General features: G+C 45.5%; 1 protein-coding gene across 7 annotated transcripts in view; it reads left to right on the top strand.

Annotated features, from left to right (window-relative positions):
* CRACR2A (calcium release activated channel regulator 2A) overlaps positions 1 to 16,853 on the top strand; it is a 163,027-nt gene that overhangs the window by 2,981 nt on the left and 143,193 nt on the right. For 5 of the 7 annotated variants that reach the window (XR_005379744.1, XR_005379745.1, XM_038576491.1 and 2 more), the window contains exon 2: positions 14,031 to 14,305. The gene's annotated coding sequence lies outside the window, so the exon portion shown is untranslated. Of the gene's footprint in view, positions 1 to 25; positions 237 to 14,030; positions 14,306 to 16,853 lie in introns of all 7 variants that reach the window. The other 2 variants (XM_038576492.1, XM_038576493.1) reach the window with 2 other exon arrangements.

The following is a 16,853-nucleotide window of genomic DNA, read 5'->3' as shown; positions in this document are numbered from 1 at the left end:
TTTATTTTCACTTTATTTATTTTAGAGATTGCTCAGTGTTGAGCTCCAGGATTTGCTTTGGGCCCAGGTGAATTGATGGAGCTTTGCCATGTGGAAGCCACATAACCACACACCTGCACACACTGGGAGGGAAGGGGAGGAAGACCGACTTCCTGCAGCCCTAACCTGAGAAACCTGGAAATTCAAGGACCCTCTTGCCACTGTACCTAGAGGCTGGATGCACAGAAATGCACCAGGTGAGGCTGAGAGCTTGGCATAAATGAACTTGTTCAATCCTTGTTACAGCCTCGTGAGATAGGTACTGTTTTTTTTCATTTTCCCCATTTTGTGGATGAGGAAGCCAAGGCTCTGGGAAGTGGAGTAACGTGCCCCAGATTATACAGCTAACAAGAGGCCAGTCTGGGATTTGAACTCCTGTAGCCTGGCCCTAGGGCCATGTCTTCAGCCATTCCTCAGGCTGCCTCTCTGAATGTTAAGCCCAGAACCAGAACCACACCGGTTCTGACTGTAACCAGCCATGTGTCTTCAGCCTGATTTTCTTGTCTCTTCAGTGAGATGGGAATAATTACCTGCCAGCCTGTCTTGGGTGAGCTAATGTGTGTGAAAGCGCACCTCAGTGAAGGCTTTCATGGTTCCTTTGTGGTGGTGGCTCCACGGTCCCAGCGTACCTCCCCCACCAGTCCTGGTCTGTGTGCCAGGCTTAGACTGAAATTTCCCAGAGGGCAGGGACAGCATCTCTCACCTAATCAGCATTTGTGTTTACTGAGCCCCTACTGGGCCAACTAAGGGTCCCCAGGGCCTCTGGTTTAAGATAGGGCATGTCCCTTCAGCATTCATGGTCCCCTAGGAGGGATGGTCTAAAAAGATAGCCGGTGCTGTTGTTGTTCAGAGCACTCAGAGTCAAGCCCATTTCTTGTGACTTCCCAGAGCATGCAGGATTTGAGTTGGACCCAGAAGAAAGGGTCAACTTTGGAAAGGCACAGAGAAAGCAGGTGCATTGGAGGTAGGGCCTGTGATAGAGTACAGAGCACAGTGAGAAAAGGCATGTGGTTGGGCAGGAGGATCCTCACAGTTGGAGGGTCCCTACGGGGATCTGTGTTACCATCTCACTGTGTCCAGCTTCTAGCAGAATTCTGCACCTGATTGCTGCTCCTGGGGCTTTTAATGGCAGCTAGGAAATGCCATGAGCCCTGGTGGCTAGGCTCAGGCCATGGAGCATTTGCAGACAGTCCTTTATTCTCCGGAATGGTGGCACTAGGCTGGTATGCCTTTCTGTGGACATCAGAGAAGTCATGGCCAAGGGGGTCAGAGACACTGGTCAGAGAGGCCACATGTACCTCCAGCCAGGGTTTGTTTTTGTGCGGGGAAGGAGGAGGTGGTGTGTTGAAGCTACTCTGTTTATTACCTGAGCAAGACTGAAAGTTAGAGGCATTCTTCCCAAAGGCAAGTGTTCCTCCTGGACATGACAGAAGCACCACTGTCCCCAGAGAACATGGAGGGGAAGGGGAGGAGGTCCTTGGACATTTCCTTTGGTTTCATCTGAATCGTGATCAGAAATAACTGTCAGGGAGATACCATCAGGAAAGACTAATTATTCTGCATAAGAATCTTAGCTCTTTCTCTGAGGCCATGGTCTGTGATTGATACGAGTTTTCAAGTCTTTGGGGGGCTTATGTTAAACAGATGTCCTGGGTGAAGATCAGCTCCACGTGATGGAGGTGGTAGCCTGGGTGCACGGACGCGGCCTTCCTCAGAATCTCACAGAGAGAGGGTGACCCTAACTCTCCTTTATGTTACTTTTGTTTTGATGTGTTCAGTGGGCTGACGGTTGAGTTTTAGGGTACTGCTTTATTTAATTTATTTTTTTAGAAAGAGAGAGCACGTGAGTGGGGAGGGGAAGAGGGAGAAGGGAGAGAAAATCTTGAGCAGGCTCCACCCATAGTGAGGAGCCTGATATGGGTCTCATTCCCACAACCCTGAGGTCATGACCCGAGTGGAATCCAAGAGTTGGATGCTTAACCAACTGAGCCACCCAGGCATCTCTAGTTTGAATTTTTTGCGGTAACTCTGTCTCTTTTTTAATTGGAGTAAAATATACAGAACGTAAAATTCACAGTTTTAACCATTTTTCAGTGTGTAGTCCGGTGGCATTAAGAACATCTAGAGTGTTGGGTGGCCACCACTACCACCACCACCAGAGCTTTTTTTTCATCTTCCCAACTGATAGGGCTTGGTATTAACCCTAACCCCAGAGAATTCCACAATCTTGCTCTGTCTTGGCTTCCTTACTCATGGTGGCCTAGCCACCAGATGCCCCCTCCACTTGGACAATCTTTCTGCTGCTGTTCTGTGCTACTTTCTGGTGTTTGTTTTTGGTTTTGGATTTTAGTCTCCGTGTCTGCCACATGGGCTTCTGTGAGACTGCCCTCTTTGGGCTGCATTCTGTGCTCAGCATGTTATATAGCACCTCGTGTATTTATCCCGCTGGTCCCATATGGTAGTTATGAGCAAGCACCCCTTGAGGTGAGGAGGCTGCATCCAAGGTGCAACATCCCACATCACGGGAATGTCAGAGGCAGAGTTTGTCTCTGGACTCTGACCTTCCTGCTTCATCCTGGTGGGAATGTCACTGTATAGGCTCAGGCACAGCTAGCCCTGCCTCACACGTTAGTGTCAACTCCAGAAGGTTTCTAGAATTAGCATAGAGTTGAGCATGTATTACAGGAATTCTCTCCATGAGGATTCTTAACAGGAGCTAGCCAAAAAAGATCTGCTTGGAAATAGCTTAATTACATACCATACATAAACTGCTAATGGAATTTACCAAACTGCTAAATTAAGCTTTTCCACTAATTATATGCGTACTATAAAGTGGGAGTTTAGCTTTGACCATGGGTGCTTCCCCAGGCAGAGAGATGGCGAATCCTTTCTGGGGGCAGGGCTTGGTCACCCTGTCAGTTCTTATTCTTAATCATGATGGGTTGTGCTTTTCCGTCCCTTCTTGATGTCCTGATGTAGCTCGACTCTGCATTTTTCTCAGGGCCAGGTAACGTGGTCGTCCTGGCTGCAAATATGCCAGAATGTATTTCCTATTTCTCCCGCAGACATTTTCTCTAGCAGTCTCATCTTCGGCAGTGTGTCTCTCTGGCACCTTTTCTGCTGCTTGGACTATGCTCCCTGCTCTGTTGCCCCATACTGAGATTTCTGGGGTTTCTCTTTGCCTGAGGCTCAGGGTTCTGGTTTTGGTATATGTGGCTCCAGTCCAGTCAGGGTAGAAGCAGGAAGGTGTCCAGCAGACTTTCACATGGGCCTCATGCATAAGATAATTTATTTGTGGCTACCGTGTGCCAGGCACTGTTTCTAATCTAGGACTTAGCATCCCCATTTTACAGATGGAGGAACTGAGGCTCAGAGAAGCTAAATACCTTATCTGAGTTCACACATCTAGTTCTGATATAGACACCTACGTCACCAATGCCACCCCCTGCTGCTGATCCTTCTGCACAACACGGCTCCCTAACAAAGGCTGTGGGGTCTGCTGAATCACAGAGTTCTGCTAACACACCTGTAATAGGGGAGCAGATTCCCCTGATTCCACATGAGATAAGCTGCTGCAGGCACAGGCCAGTGAGAAATATAAGGGTGGGGAATGCCAGTTAAAAAGTTTGCTATAGAGCTTCTTTTTAAGGAGTGCAATTTTAATACACTGGACCACAGCTTGAATCAGAAACAAAGATGCAAAAAAAGGAACTGCTAAGTGAAATGAATGTTAATGAAAAAAAATTACTAGGCCTCCATTATGTAATCACACATTGCAAACTAAAAATATATTTTTTTAAAACACACAAGCCCTATTTACTGGAGTTAGAAATAGAATGAAGAGCTCTAATTTGTTCTGAATAACAATCACATTATACCACATACCACATCTGAATTTTCGGACACTTTAGGGGCTAAATCAATGTGGTTTTACTGAATGTTAATGCCCGCACTGCACCCCCCCAACAAACCCCAAAACCTCAACCAAATGGATCAGCAGATACTGACTGAGCACCTACTGTGTGCAGTAATGTTGTGCTGGGAGAAAGAACAAAGGTTCTAATACGTATTTGACATGACAGGGGACTTGGCAAGAGAGTGGAATGAAGAGTGTGTGCTCTAATAGGAAATGGGCTCTGGAGAAGGTGTCCTAGTGGGTGTGAGAACTGAGCTGGGCCTTCAGGAACAGTAGAATTCCGCAGATAGCTGGTCACAGGGAGCCCTGGGAGGAGTGTTCTGTGACGGTCCTTCAGTTCATTTTAATAGACACTGTCTGAGGGCCCTTCCACATGGAAATTGAACCCATGAAGTGCTACCCAGGCCTTAAGACATGCCTAACCCTACCGATATTTTTAAGGGTTACCTCATCCTCTTCCAGGTGGTTATCACTAACTCAGTTTCCCATCCAAAAGATTCGAGGAGCCAGGACTCTCTGATCCTTTCTCTCTCACACAGACAGGGATGCTGTATAAAATCAAGCACAGCCAGCCCTGCCTGGGCACATGTGTGTCTACACTTGGAGGTTTCTAGAATCTGTATGGATGTGGGAGTGCGTTATATGAACTGAGCTCCATTAGGATGGAGATATGTTCAGCATGCTGCAGAAGGTTCTAGAGGGCTATAGAGTAGAAGCAGGCAGGGCCACCCACAGAATCACCCTCTTCAGACAGTTACCCACCAGAAAAGTTTGAGAGGAGGAGCCCAGGTGATAACTCTTCTAACAATAGGCCCACTATTGAATTCTTTCATGTCTGCCGCCCAATTTCCTTTCAGCCCTGGTTATAGGACCACAGCCTTCCACTGAGGCCTGGTAATGGCGGCTTGTCCAGTCCCTTTTGCCCCTGAGTGCCTGGGTCCCCAACTAGTTCATGCACCTGCAGCCATGCCACACTCTGCAGCTGCGAAGTCAGGGCTGGGCTGTCCTAGATGCACTTTATTTATTTTTTAATATTTTATTTAAATTGAATTTGCCAACATATAACACCTAGTGCTCATTCCATCAAGTGCCCTCCTCATTACCCGTCACCCAGTTACCCCAACCCCCCTCCCAACTCCCCTTCTGCAACCCTTTGTTTTTTCCCAGAGTTAGGAGTCTCTCATGGGTTGTCTCCCTCTCTAAATTTTTCCCACTCAGTTCCCCTCCTTTCCCTTATGGCCCCTTTCACTATTTCTTATATTCCACATATGAGCGAAACCATGTGATGATTGCCAGATGCACTTTAGAAAGAGGTGTTAACTAGCACAGTGATGGGCATGGCTGACTGCCGTGCCCTCGCCCAGGGAACACATGTGCCACTCCACCGCTCAGTGTACTTAGGCTCTAGACTCCAGACCTATTAGAGCGTGATGAGTGCTCCTGGGCATGTTTTCTTTTATAGCCTAAGATGCAAGCTGAATGACAAAGCCATGCCTCATGTCCTCTTGCCTGGTCCTATCTAAATGCAAATGCCAGTCTGATGGAAGTCCTGATGAGGTCCTCTTAGGATGCAGTTCTCTCAGGACCTGGTTCCCGGGAGCGAATGCAGGCTGATGGACAGGCTAGAAAGCTCAGCGGAGCAGTTCTACTTAGCGGATTCACGGCACTTGCTTACTGTAGTCCTCAGCCACCTCACTGATAAAATAGCTGCCCTTCACGTCTCTGTACCATGGCATGACAGTGGAGGGAAGCAGTGGCAATGGGAATGCACCTTACAAAGATAAGACCTATTTATTATTTATTTATGTATTTATGTATTTATGTATTTAGGTATTTATTTTTATTGGAGTTCAATTTGCCAACATATAGCATAACACCCAGTGCTCATCCCATCAAGTGCCCCCCCTCAGTGCTCATCACTCGGTCACCCCCACCCCCCGCCCTCCTACCCTTTCACCACCCCTTGTTTGTTTCCCAGAGTTAAGAGTCTCTCATGTTCTGTCTCCCTTTCTGATATTTCCCACTCATTTTTCTCCTTTCCCCTTTCTTCCCTTTCACTATTATTTATATTCCCCAAATGAATGAGACCATATAATATTTGTCCTTCTCCAATTGACTTACTTCACTCAGCATAATACCCTCCTGTTCCATCCACGTCGAAGCAAATGGTGGGTATTTATCGTTTCTAATGGCTGAGTAATATTCCATTGTATACATAGACCACATCTTTTTTATCCATTCATCTTTCGATGGACACCGAGGCTCCTCCCACAGTTTGGCTGTTGTGGACATTGCTGCTAGAAACATCGGGGTGCAGGTGTCCCAGCGTTTCACTGGATCTGTAAGATAAGACCTTTTAAATGGAGGCTGCTTATGTTTTTTGCAGCCATGTAGTCTCCACCCATTCACCAGGCTGGGCTAAATTAATCATTTGTTTCGTAGGTTATTAAAATAGGTCCAAGGGGGGCACACCTGAGTGGCTCAGTCAGTTGAGCATCTGCCTTCAGTTCAGGTCATGGTCCCGGAGTCCTGGGATCAAGGCCTGCATCGGGCTCCCTGATCAGTGGGGGGTCTCCTTCTCCCTCTGCCTCTACCCCACCCCATGCTTGTGTTCTCATTCTTGCCCACTCTCTCTCTCTCAAATAAATAAAATCCTAAAAAAAGAAAGAAAGAAAGAAAGAAAGAAAGAAAGAAAGAAAGAAAGAAAGAAAGAAAGAAAGAAAGAAAAGAAACAATCCCAAGCATGTTCTGATATCCAGAGGGTCTGACCTTCCTCACAAATATTTGCTCAGGGGTGAGGAGAGTAGAGGTAACCATGGAGAAGAAAGGTTAGAGGATGAAGGGTGTCAGTGAGTGCAGGTGAGTATGGTCAGACACCTGTCGGCTTCACTTGGTATAGATTCAAGTCAATTATTCCACTAAGTACCTCCCAATCCCTGAGCTAGGAGCCTGGGACTGTGACTCTCCTCCTTAGCTTAGAGGTGAGGACTCTAGAAGCGAAGCCAAGCTACTTGCTCAAGGTCAGCTGGGTGGTAAGTGTAGAATCAGAATTCGGATGCAGCTGCTTGGACTGCAAATTCTCCTCCCCTAACAGAGTAAGGTCAGCACCTTGGTGAAGGTCTCTCAGGTTGACCAAGCTCCTTTCAGTCTGTGTAGCAGTTCCGGGCTCTGCTTTCCAATCTTCACAGTAAATCAATGAGCTGAGTATTATGCTGGGTGTTATACACTCGGCCGTGCACGGTATATGAAATGATGGTTGTGGAAACACTTAGTAGATTATAAAATGCTCTACAAATATGATATAATGACTGCCTCTGGACAATAAAATCAGAAAGGTTCAGTGGCTTGCCTAAGGACACACAGATGGGAACAGATGGCAGAGTAAGGATGGCAGCCTGGGTCTTAAAACTTCAGGACTGGTGTTGATTCTTGATAGCATCAAGGGAAGATTGGTTCTGGATTTATCTGTTCCCGCCTTGGTTTTACCCCCAACTCACCGCCCCCCCTCACCCCCTGCCCTACCCATCAAATAGTTGCCAAATGAAAATTAGGCAGAAAACCTCAAGGGGTCCAAGCTCACTTTTCTTGGCTGACTTTTCTTTCTTCTTCTTTTTTTTTTTTTAAGATTTTATTTATTTATTCATGGGAGAGAGAGAGAGAGAGAGGCAGAGACACAACACAGGCAGAGGGAGAAGCAGGCTCCATGCAGGGAGCCTGACGTGGGACTCGATCCTGGGTCTCCAGGATCACATCCTGGGCTGAAGGCGGCGCTAAACTGCTGAGCCACCCGGGCTGCCCATGACTTTTCTTTTATAGTTCTTATGAAATGGAGAGACATCAAAGATGGAGTTAGGGAGAGTGTCTGTCTCTCCGCGTGAGGACTGGACTGCAGAAGCAGCCACACAGGGGTCATCATCTGTGTGCCACTTGCTGTCTCCTTGTTGGCAGAAGAGCCCTAGGACAGGAGAATGGGTGGCATGGGCCATTTTGCCCTATGGATGAGCCAACGCGTTTTTTATGGCCTCAAAAAACTGTGAACACACATTATTTTAAAATTGAATTAAACCAAAGCCCAGGGTGTATATATCCCTGGAATGTGTGTGTACACATGCGATATTTTATAAACAAAGACATCATAGATACTGTGTTTGAAAGATCTTAGGCTCGATACTGAAAAGATAACAAGGAAACAGGTGCTAAGGTCAGCTCTGTGGTGCAGATTCCTCTGCCAATGACAAAGTGCCACAGTGTATCTTACACTGAAGCAGAGGCTATAATTCTCCTGTTGCTAACACTGTCTTCCTTACTTGTTTATTTGTTACTTTTTGAAGAGATAGGAAATTAGGATTTATCTGACATCTTCTAGATACAGAAGCTGTGTTGGGAGCATTTGTATGCGTCTGCTCATTTATTCCTTACAGCAGCCTGGCATTAGTGGTATTCTATGAATTTTTGAGATGAAGATTCAGGTTTCTCAGGTAGTAAGACATGACAGCAGGAGATGAGTGTAAACGTGTCTGACTCCAGATCTATGCTCTTTTGTCAGTGGACTGAGAAAATCCTTTTTATTTTTCCTTGTTCTTTATTCCTTCTGTAATGTCAGATCTTCCACCTATAATCACTTTCCTCCTTTCAGAAATATACCTTTTCAAAATGTCCTTTCATGAGGGTTTGCTTGTGGTAAACTAGAATTTTGTTTATGGATAATGCCTTCATTTCTCTTAGTCTTTAATTATTTTTAAAATTTATTTTAAGTTATCTCTACACCCAACATGGTACTCAAACTCACAACCCTGAGATTAAGAGTTGCATGCTCTACTGACTCAGTAAGGCCCCCCTTTCTTTTATTCATAAAGAATATTTTCTTCAGGGTCACCTGGGTGGCTCAGTCGGTTAAAGTGTCTGACTCTTGGTTTCGGCTCAGGTCATGATCTCAGGGTCCTGGGATCGAGTCCCATGTCGGGCTCCCCACTCAGCAGGGAATCTGCTTGTCTCTGTCTCCCTCTGCCCCTCCCCCTCAAATAAATAAATCTTTTAATAAAAGAATGTTTTCTTCAAGTATAGAATTCTCAGATGATGGTTACTCTCTTTCAGCATGTTGAGAGTCTTTGACCACCATTTTTGGGCTTATAGTCATTGGAAGGAAACTTGTCTCCTCTCATTGACTGGTTTAAAAAAAAGATTTTATTTATTTTTTTGAGATAGAGAGAGAGCCTACTTACATGAGTGGGAGCTGGAGGAGGGGCAGAGGGAGAGGGAGAAGGAGGGAGAAAGATTCTCAAGCAGACTCCCTGCTGAGTGCAGAGCCCAACATGGGGCTCGGTCCCAGGACTCTGAGATCATGACCTGAGCTGAAATCAAGAGTCAGATGCTTAACCATCTGAGCCATCTAGGTGCCCTTATCTTTCCTCCCTTTTAGAAAATTTGTAACCATTATCTGTTCAGATTCTTCCTCTCTCCTTTCCCTTTCTAGGACTCCAAATAGACACCTGCTGGTTTTCATATTCATGTCTCCTAAGCTGTCTTTCATATTTTTCTGAGTCTTTGTCTTTCTGTGCTGCATTTTGATTAGTTTTTTTTGACCTAGCTCCCAGCTCACTACTTCTTTCTCAGGTGTATCTAATATGCTATTAAGTCTGTCCACAGACTGTAATTTGAGTTATTTAATTTTCATTTCTAAAAATTCCCTTTGGTCCATTTTTTCCCCGAAATCTTGACTATTTCTCATGATTTGCTGTTGTTATTATTCCTCAGACATATTTGCAGGCTTGTCTTTAAATTATTTAATTACATTATAGTCATTATTATAATCAGAACCTGGATATTCCACTATCTGAAGGAGTCCCTGGCCACTGAATTCCTTCCTTTCTTGCTAGCTCATTGATGCTGTTAGAAACATTTTAAAAAATATATTTTTTTGTACAAGATTCTTTTGTTTTGAGTGGGAGGGTCAAAGGACTCAGCCTCTCATAATGTCAGAAATAGATGTCTAGCATATTTATTTTAAATTGACAGAATTATGAGTGTAAAAAGTAATCCAATGGAGGTTGGCCTTTGAGACCTAGAATTGTCCATACTGTACTGAATGTATGTTATGACCAGTGCATGCATGCCTTGATGATAAGCCAGTCAGTGTGACTTGCCCAGCCCAGTGGCAGAGTGATGGAGGCTTATTCTGCTTTGTGCCCCATCCCCGAAGATATGGCCTCGTAAGTAGTTATGACCAAACAAGGGAGTCTTCAAGAAACCTCCTATCTGAGGGATCATTTTATCTCTAAGGGATTAGGGGTGCCCTGAGGAGAGGAGGTTTGATAAGACTTGTCTCTTAGTTGCTGCTGAGTCCTAGCTGAGTCACTGGGGCTTGGTCTTATCTCTGCTTGGGATTCAGGGGTATGTGTTACTCCATCTCAGTGGTCATCTGGGAGTATCCAAAATGGATGTAGAGAGGACCATAGAGCCTGATCTGGCTTCAACCCCTCCTTCCTGTTTACCACACCCAATCCCTCCGTCCTCCTGATGCCACCTACTAAGTGGCCCTAGAGTCCGTTCGCCCAAACCTACTCATCTGCCACGCTGCTGCAGGACACCACTATCTCTCATCTGGACTGGAACATATCCCCAACTGCTTGTAATATATCCATTCTCTATCCCCACCTCTCCCTTCCTCATTTCATCCCTCACAAGTAGCCAAAGTCATCTCTTATACAAATCAGATTGTGACTCACCCAGACTTTTATTAGCTTCACATCAGTGATTTCCTACCACTGCTTGGATGAAATCCTGCAGAGCCTTGTTCTTTAACCTCGTCTCTGGCCACCCCCAACCACATTAAAATTGTGCTCTTTTCCTTGATTTCCTGAACACATGAAAGCTCTTTCTCCATGAGGGTGTTTGTACCTGCTGTTCCTTCTCTCTGGGAGCTCTCCATCCTCTTCCCTGGCTCACCCCTGTTCATCTTGGAGGACCCAACTTATATCCCTCATTTTCTCTCCATGCTAGTCCTCTTGCTGTACGCTCCCTGTGGTGAGCAGTTTCTATGTCCCTTCGTGTCTTCGTTGTGATTCCATAATTATTTTCGCAATTTCTGTTCATTGTGTGTCTTCCCACCATCTGGTGAGGATTGGATTCATGTATGTCCCAGTCGTCCCTGTATCTCCAACATAAAGCACAAAGCCTGGCATGTGGTATATGTTCCCCATCTAGAGAATGAATCTGTGAATGGATCCGGTTTCTGCCTCCAACCCTCCACTGGCACTGCTCTTACGGAGTTCACCTGTGACCTCCTCATTGCTAAATCCAGTGTTTCTTCTAAATCTTAAAATGTGAGAACTTCCCATTTAAAACCGTTGTCAAAAAATAAATAAATAAATAAATAAAACCGTTGTCAACTCTACTTCTTTAAACACTCTCCAACTTGGCTTATCCTTAGATTTTGAGACAGTATCTTTCCTTTGTTTTCTTCTGCCTCTCTAAGCTCTGCTTCTGAGTCTCTTTTGCTCTCTTGCTTTGGGTATCCCTTAAATGTAAGTGTTGGGATGTCTGGGTGGCTCAGTTGGTGAAGGGTCCAACTCTTGATTTTGGCTCAGGCCATGATCTCGGGGTTGTGGGATTGAGCCCCACCTTGGGCTCTGCACTGGGCATAGAGCCTACAATCTTTAGCAGCTCTCTCTCTCTCTCTCTCTGCTTCTCCTCCCCTTGTGCCCTCCCACCCTCAAGTTTTCATACACAGGTGTACTTGCTCTGTATAAAAAAAAAAGTTAGTGTCTTACATGAATCCATCCTTCACTCTTTCCCCTCCTGCACAATCTATGATCAGCTTTAGCTTTATCTTGGCTTCAAGCATCACATTTTTGCTGGTGAACCCCAAACCTTTATGTCTAGCCGGGACCCTGCCCCTGAGTACCAGATCCTTCTTTGGCATTGCATTTTGAAATACCTTCATCCTGATGTCCCACAGATACCCAGTCTTCACATTTTACAAGTAGATCTTTTTATCTTCCCTGCCAAGCTTGTTCCTCCTCCAGCATTTCCACTCTGGCTAAATAGCTTCACCACCAGCCTACTTTTGAAGCTAGAGGCCACGGAGACACCCTGGATACCTCTGCCAGCCCCGTATCCCCTGTCCAGCTATTATCACAATCTATCTCTTGCATCTCCATTCCTCTTGGCTCTGCACTGCCACCACTGAGTGCAACCCATGCTTTTGCTCATACCTCCTCCTACCTGGGCTCCCTCCTTCTGGCCCTTTCTACTCCAGAGATCTTGTCCCAAATAACAAAGCTTGATCATGCTGTTTCCTTGCCTCACCTCTCACATTTCTCCAAAATGTCTGTACAGTGAAGCCCGTTCTCCTTAGGTTGATATGGAGGGTTCTTCCCCCTACCCCATCTTTATTGCTGGCTTTGCTTCTCTTCCCATCATTCATCTTCCTTTGAATATGCCATCCTTTCTCATCATGTGTTTATGGTGTTGAGTAAGAGTTCTCAAACGTTATGGGGCTTCCAGAATCACATGGAGGGCTTGTTAAAAACACAACATGCTGGGTCTCACCCCCAGAGATTCTGATTCTGAAATCTGAAAGGAGGTTAAAGATCTGAATTTGTGAGATTCCCAGGGGCTCCTGGTGCTGTTGTGCTGGTCATCATTTTGAGAATCACTGGTATAGATGGGTCAAGAGTGTGAGCCTGGGGAGCTCTGCCACCTAGGATCAAATCCTGCCTCTGCCACTCACTTCCTGTATCACTTAACCTCTCTATGCCTCAGTTTACTTTTCCATAAGATGAGGCTAATAATTTGAGCTTCCTCATCAGCTTTGGTGGTGGACTGAATGAGTTAATCCTCAGAAAGCACAAAAAACAATGCCTGGTTTGTTAGCGCTCAGGAAATGTTAGCTGCCATCATGGTTTATGATTTTGATCATTCCTCATATCCTTGGTTACGAAGGTCTGACTTTCTCATTCTTCTCTGCTCACACTCTTCTGCTCTTCCCTCAAGAGGGAGTTTGTTTTCCGAGGTGCTTTTGCTAGCATTCCCCACCCCCAGGTCCCTGATGCACACCCAGGCTGATGTGCACCTCCCACTAAGCACTCGACACATGGCACTCACCGACCTCCTGACCAGGAGTGGATCTAACCCACCATGCATCCTCCAGGACTTCATTTTTGAGTCCCTGTCTGGTATATCATAGGGACTCAGAAATGTTTAATGAATTCAATGACTGAATTGGCATATGCTGTAGAATTGAATACTGTATTGACAAGGTGGTTACATGGGTTAGATCTGGGGAGAGGACTGATCACCAAAGAAAAGGTGGAGAGAAAGTACAATGTGGACGTTTGGGAAGTTGTAGTCAGTACAGTGAGATTATGCTCTAGGAATATTGTCCTGTGGTTTTGAGAACATCTGAATGCACATCACTTAGGATAGTCTTAGCTGTAGATGGTAAAAACAAAACCCCGAAACTCAGCTCAGTGAATGTAAACAACATGGATATGTATTACTTGTATAATGAGAAGTCTGGAGGAAAGGTGACACCAGGGCTGTTTAATCCAGTGGTTTAGTGATGTCATCAAGGACCTGGCTTTCTTCTTGCTCTGTTCTTCTCTTATGCTTCCCGTCATGGTCACAATGTGGCCAGATAAGACAACCTCTGGTAGCAGTGAAGCATCTCTCTTTTCAAGAGCCAAAAAAACATTTCCAGGAACATCCCCTAGGAGGCCCCTCTCATATCTCAAGACCAGAGAGAGTGAGAAGCCCACTCCTGCCTTTCTCACGGACCAGGGGCCTGCATTTGCTCTGACTGCATAGGGCCCCTGGGCTAAGGGTCCGGCCGGGTGCTTAGCCAGAGTGGTGACATCATTGGAGTTCTGTTAGAGAGGAACAGGGGAGAAATGGGTGTTGCTTGCCTAAGCAGTGTCTGCTTCAAAACCAGACCCAAATCCCAGCTGGAAATTTATTTGAAAAGTAACAGGATAGAAATTAAGTGACTTCAAAGACCTTTTCTGCTCTGAGTATCTATAATGACTTATTTGAAATCAAAGTGAAGAGACCTCTCTTCTGTCTGTTCCATCTGCAGGTCATGCCTTGGCCACAGCTGCCCCTCAGGAGAATGGCTTGGAGCCAAAGTCACGCCAGCAGGCTGCTTGCCAAGGGCGGAGCAGCAGCGACTTGCCACTTTTCCTCCTGAGCCCAGCCTGGGTGTCCACCTGGCACTCCGCACGAGCACGTCTCTTCCTCCTGGAGCAGCCTGACCCAGAGGCCTGGGCTTCAGAGAGAGCTCCGGGAGAGTTCAGTCCTGGTGGGCTGCCTCCCCGAACCCAGGTGTGCAAAGGGACACGGGCCTTCCTTACGGTAAGAATCAGGTTCCCAGAGGCAAGTGTAGTGGGAGCCTGCGAGAAGGATGGGCCAAGTAAGCAGATGTTCTGAATGATGACGCGGTAACTCTGGTAGGAGTCTCTGAGTTTCTGTAACCTCTCTTAAAAACTCTTGTAGTCGACCTGCCAAACTACCTGGATTTTGTGCTTCCTGCAGGTCAGATTTGTGGCGAACCATAGAATAGGTTCATCGTCCATCTAGGGTCTTTGTCTCTGAATAGGTAAAGGGAGCTGATGGGAAAGTCTTTGAGCAGGGGTAGCAGGTAATGATCACAGACAGCAGTGGGTGTCTGCAGTGGGTAACAAGTTTGGGTTCTATGCCCAGAGCAGTGGTGACAGCTTCTAGAAATTGACTACTCGCCTGACATCCTAACACTTTCCCAAACACACATTATCAGTAGCAGCTAAAATGAAATACAGTAGAAGATTGAGGCCAGATGGCAGGCTAGTGGGATTTAGTTAGGAGTGACTTCTCTAGTATCTGCTGAAGGGTGAGGTCATGTTTCTTTGGCCTCTGTGAAGTGTATTGTATTATATGTATCATACACATATATAGTGTGTATCAGTGTATGTATATATGTATTATAATTTTTCATGTCTGTCTTAAATCTTCAACCACATTGTCAACTCCCTGAGGGCAATAATTGAACATTTTATATCCCCTATGTTCTTCACAAGGTCAGTACTTGGTAATTATTGATTTTTACTGCATACCTATACAATAAAATCCAATCAGTGCAGGTCCCGGTTTTCATTCATTGGATCAGAGTTGCCATCAATGGCTTCCTAGTACCTACTGGGATGGAAGAGCATCAGATGGAAGCTGCGGTGTATTTGCTTCCTATGGCAGCCATAATAAAGTACTACAAACATGGTGATTTAAAACAGCAGAAATGTATCATCTCTCAGTTCTGGAGGATTGAAGCCCAGAGTCCAGGTGTTGGCAAGGCCATACTCTTTCCCGAATCTGTAGAGGAATTCTTCCTTGCCTCTTCCCATCTTCTGGGCATTTGTTAGCAATCTTCAGCATTTCGTGGCTTGTGGCCACATAATCCATGCTCTGCCTTTATTGTTGCATGGCTTTTTCCCTCTGTATCTATATCTTCACGTGACTGTCTTCTTGTTGGACTAGGGGCCCACCATACTCCAGGATGACCTCACCTTGCCGAATGACATCTGCAATGATCCTATTTCCAAATGAGCTCACATATGGAGGTACTAGAGGTTAGGTCTTCAACAAGTCTTTACTGGAGATCACAATTCAACCTAGAACACTAAGTGAGCTCATTCGAGGTGACAAGACAAGCATGTACAAAAGGCAAGGGGGTGAATATTAAGAGTGTCTCTTGGTGCTGAGAAGAGTCAGCAGGAGCATGTGTCCTCTGTTCTCTGTCCTATGGTGTTCTCCAGGGGTTTGCATGAGCTGGGGCCCAGCTGGACACACCAGGATCCCATGTTCCAGAGGTGGACCTCCACACACCTATCACTTTCCCTTTCTATATACAAGTTGAGGAGAGGCCTCCATGGAGGGGAGAAAGCAGACCATTTGGGTTCCAGGCAGCCTTAACTTTCAAGGAAAGTAGAGGAGCCCCACCTTATTCTGTGGGAAGTTGCATCCTCTTCCCCTGGGAGAGGAGAAGCTTCTGGACCCAGCCAGCTAATTGCCAGGCAATTCACAGGGAGTCTCAGATAACAGATATTCAATAACCTGCTTGTTTCCAAATGTAGAGAAACTTGTTCCCTTTCTGCCAGTTTTTCTACTTCCCCAGTTTAGGACCCGTTAGCGCAGAAGTCATAAACCAAAGACCTACAGGCCATTTGTAGCCTGCAGATAGACTTTGTTCACAGTGGCTGGTGTATTTTTTAATAAAATATATTTTTTTAATAAAATATTTTTATATAATTTTTTGAATAGGCAATATATTACATAGTTCAAAAATAAAATCACTCTAGGAAGAGGGAACTCTTGTCTTGGCCTCTATCTGCCTGCCCTGCCCCCTCCTGGGACAGTAATCAGCTTTATTACTGTTATACATCATTCTGGAGTTTCATTTTGCAAATACAGACCAGTACAAATATACCTGATGACTCCGTCATGTTTTTTCTTAGTATCACACCTTTTTTAATCTTGTTTTTTTTTTCCACTTAATTTACCTTGGTGCTCTTTTCCTATTAGTATGTTGAGAGCTTTCTGATATTTTTTTTTGATGGGGCATAATGCTCCATTGTTGGGATGTACCCTAATTTATTCAGCCAATCCCCTACCTATGGACACAGGTCGTTTCCAGTCATTTGGTGTGTTTTGCACTTAATGGTGCAGTGAGTAAGCTTGCCATTGTGTCTTGTGGCTAAATGTGTATAACACTTAAAAATTCTGAAATCTTTGAATTATCAAAAGGACTGGAACCGCTGGGTTCTAATAACCACTGGCTTGGACTGAGCGGCGACTGTCTCTAAGGATCCCTGACCCTGGGACTAGCCTGTTCCCATCTGACATTTCCGCGTCCTTCTGCCCGTTCTGTCTT

The sequence above is a fragment of the Canis lupus genome, chromosome 27, assembly GCF_011100685.1.
Source record: "Canis lupus familiaris isolate Mischka breed German Shepherd chromosome 27, alternate assembly UU_Cfam_GSD_1.0, whole genome shotgun sequence".
In the NCBI taxonomy this organism is placed as follows: Eukaryota; Metazoa; Chordata; class Mammalia; order Carnivora; family Canidae; genus Canis; species Canis lupus.
Note: the sequence above shows the minus strand (reverse complement) of the source record. Positions and strands in the feature narration are given on the sequence as shown.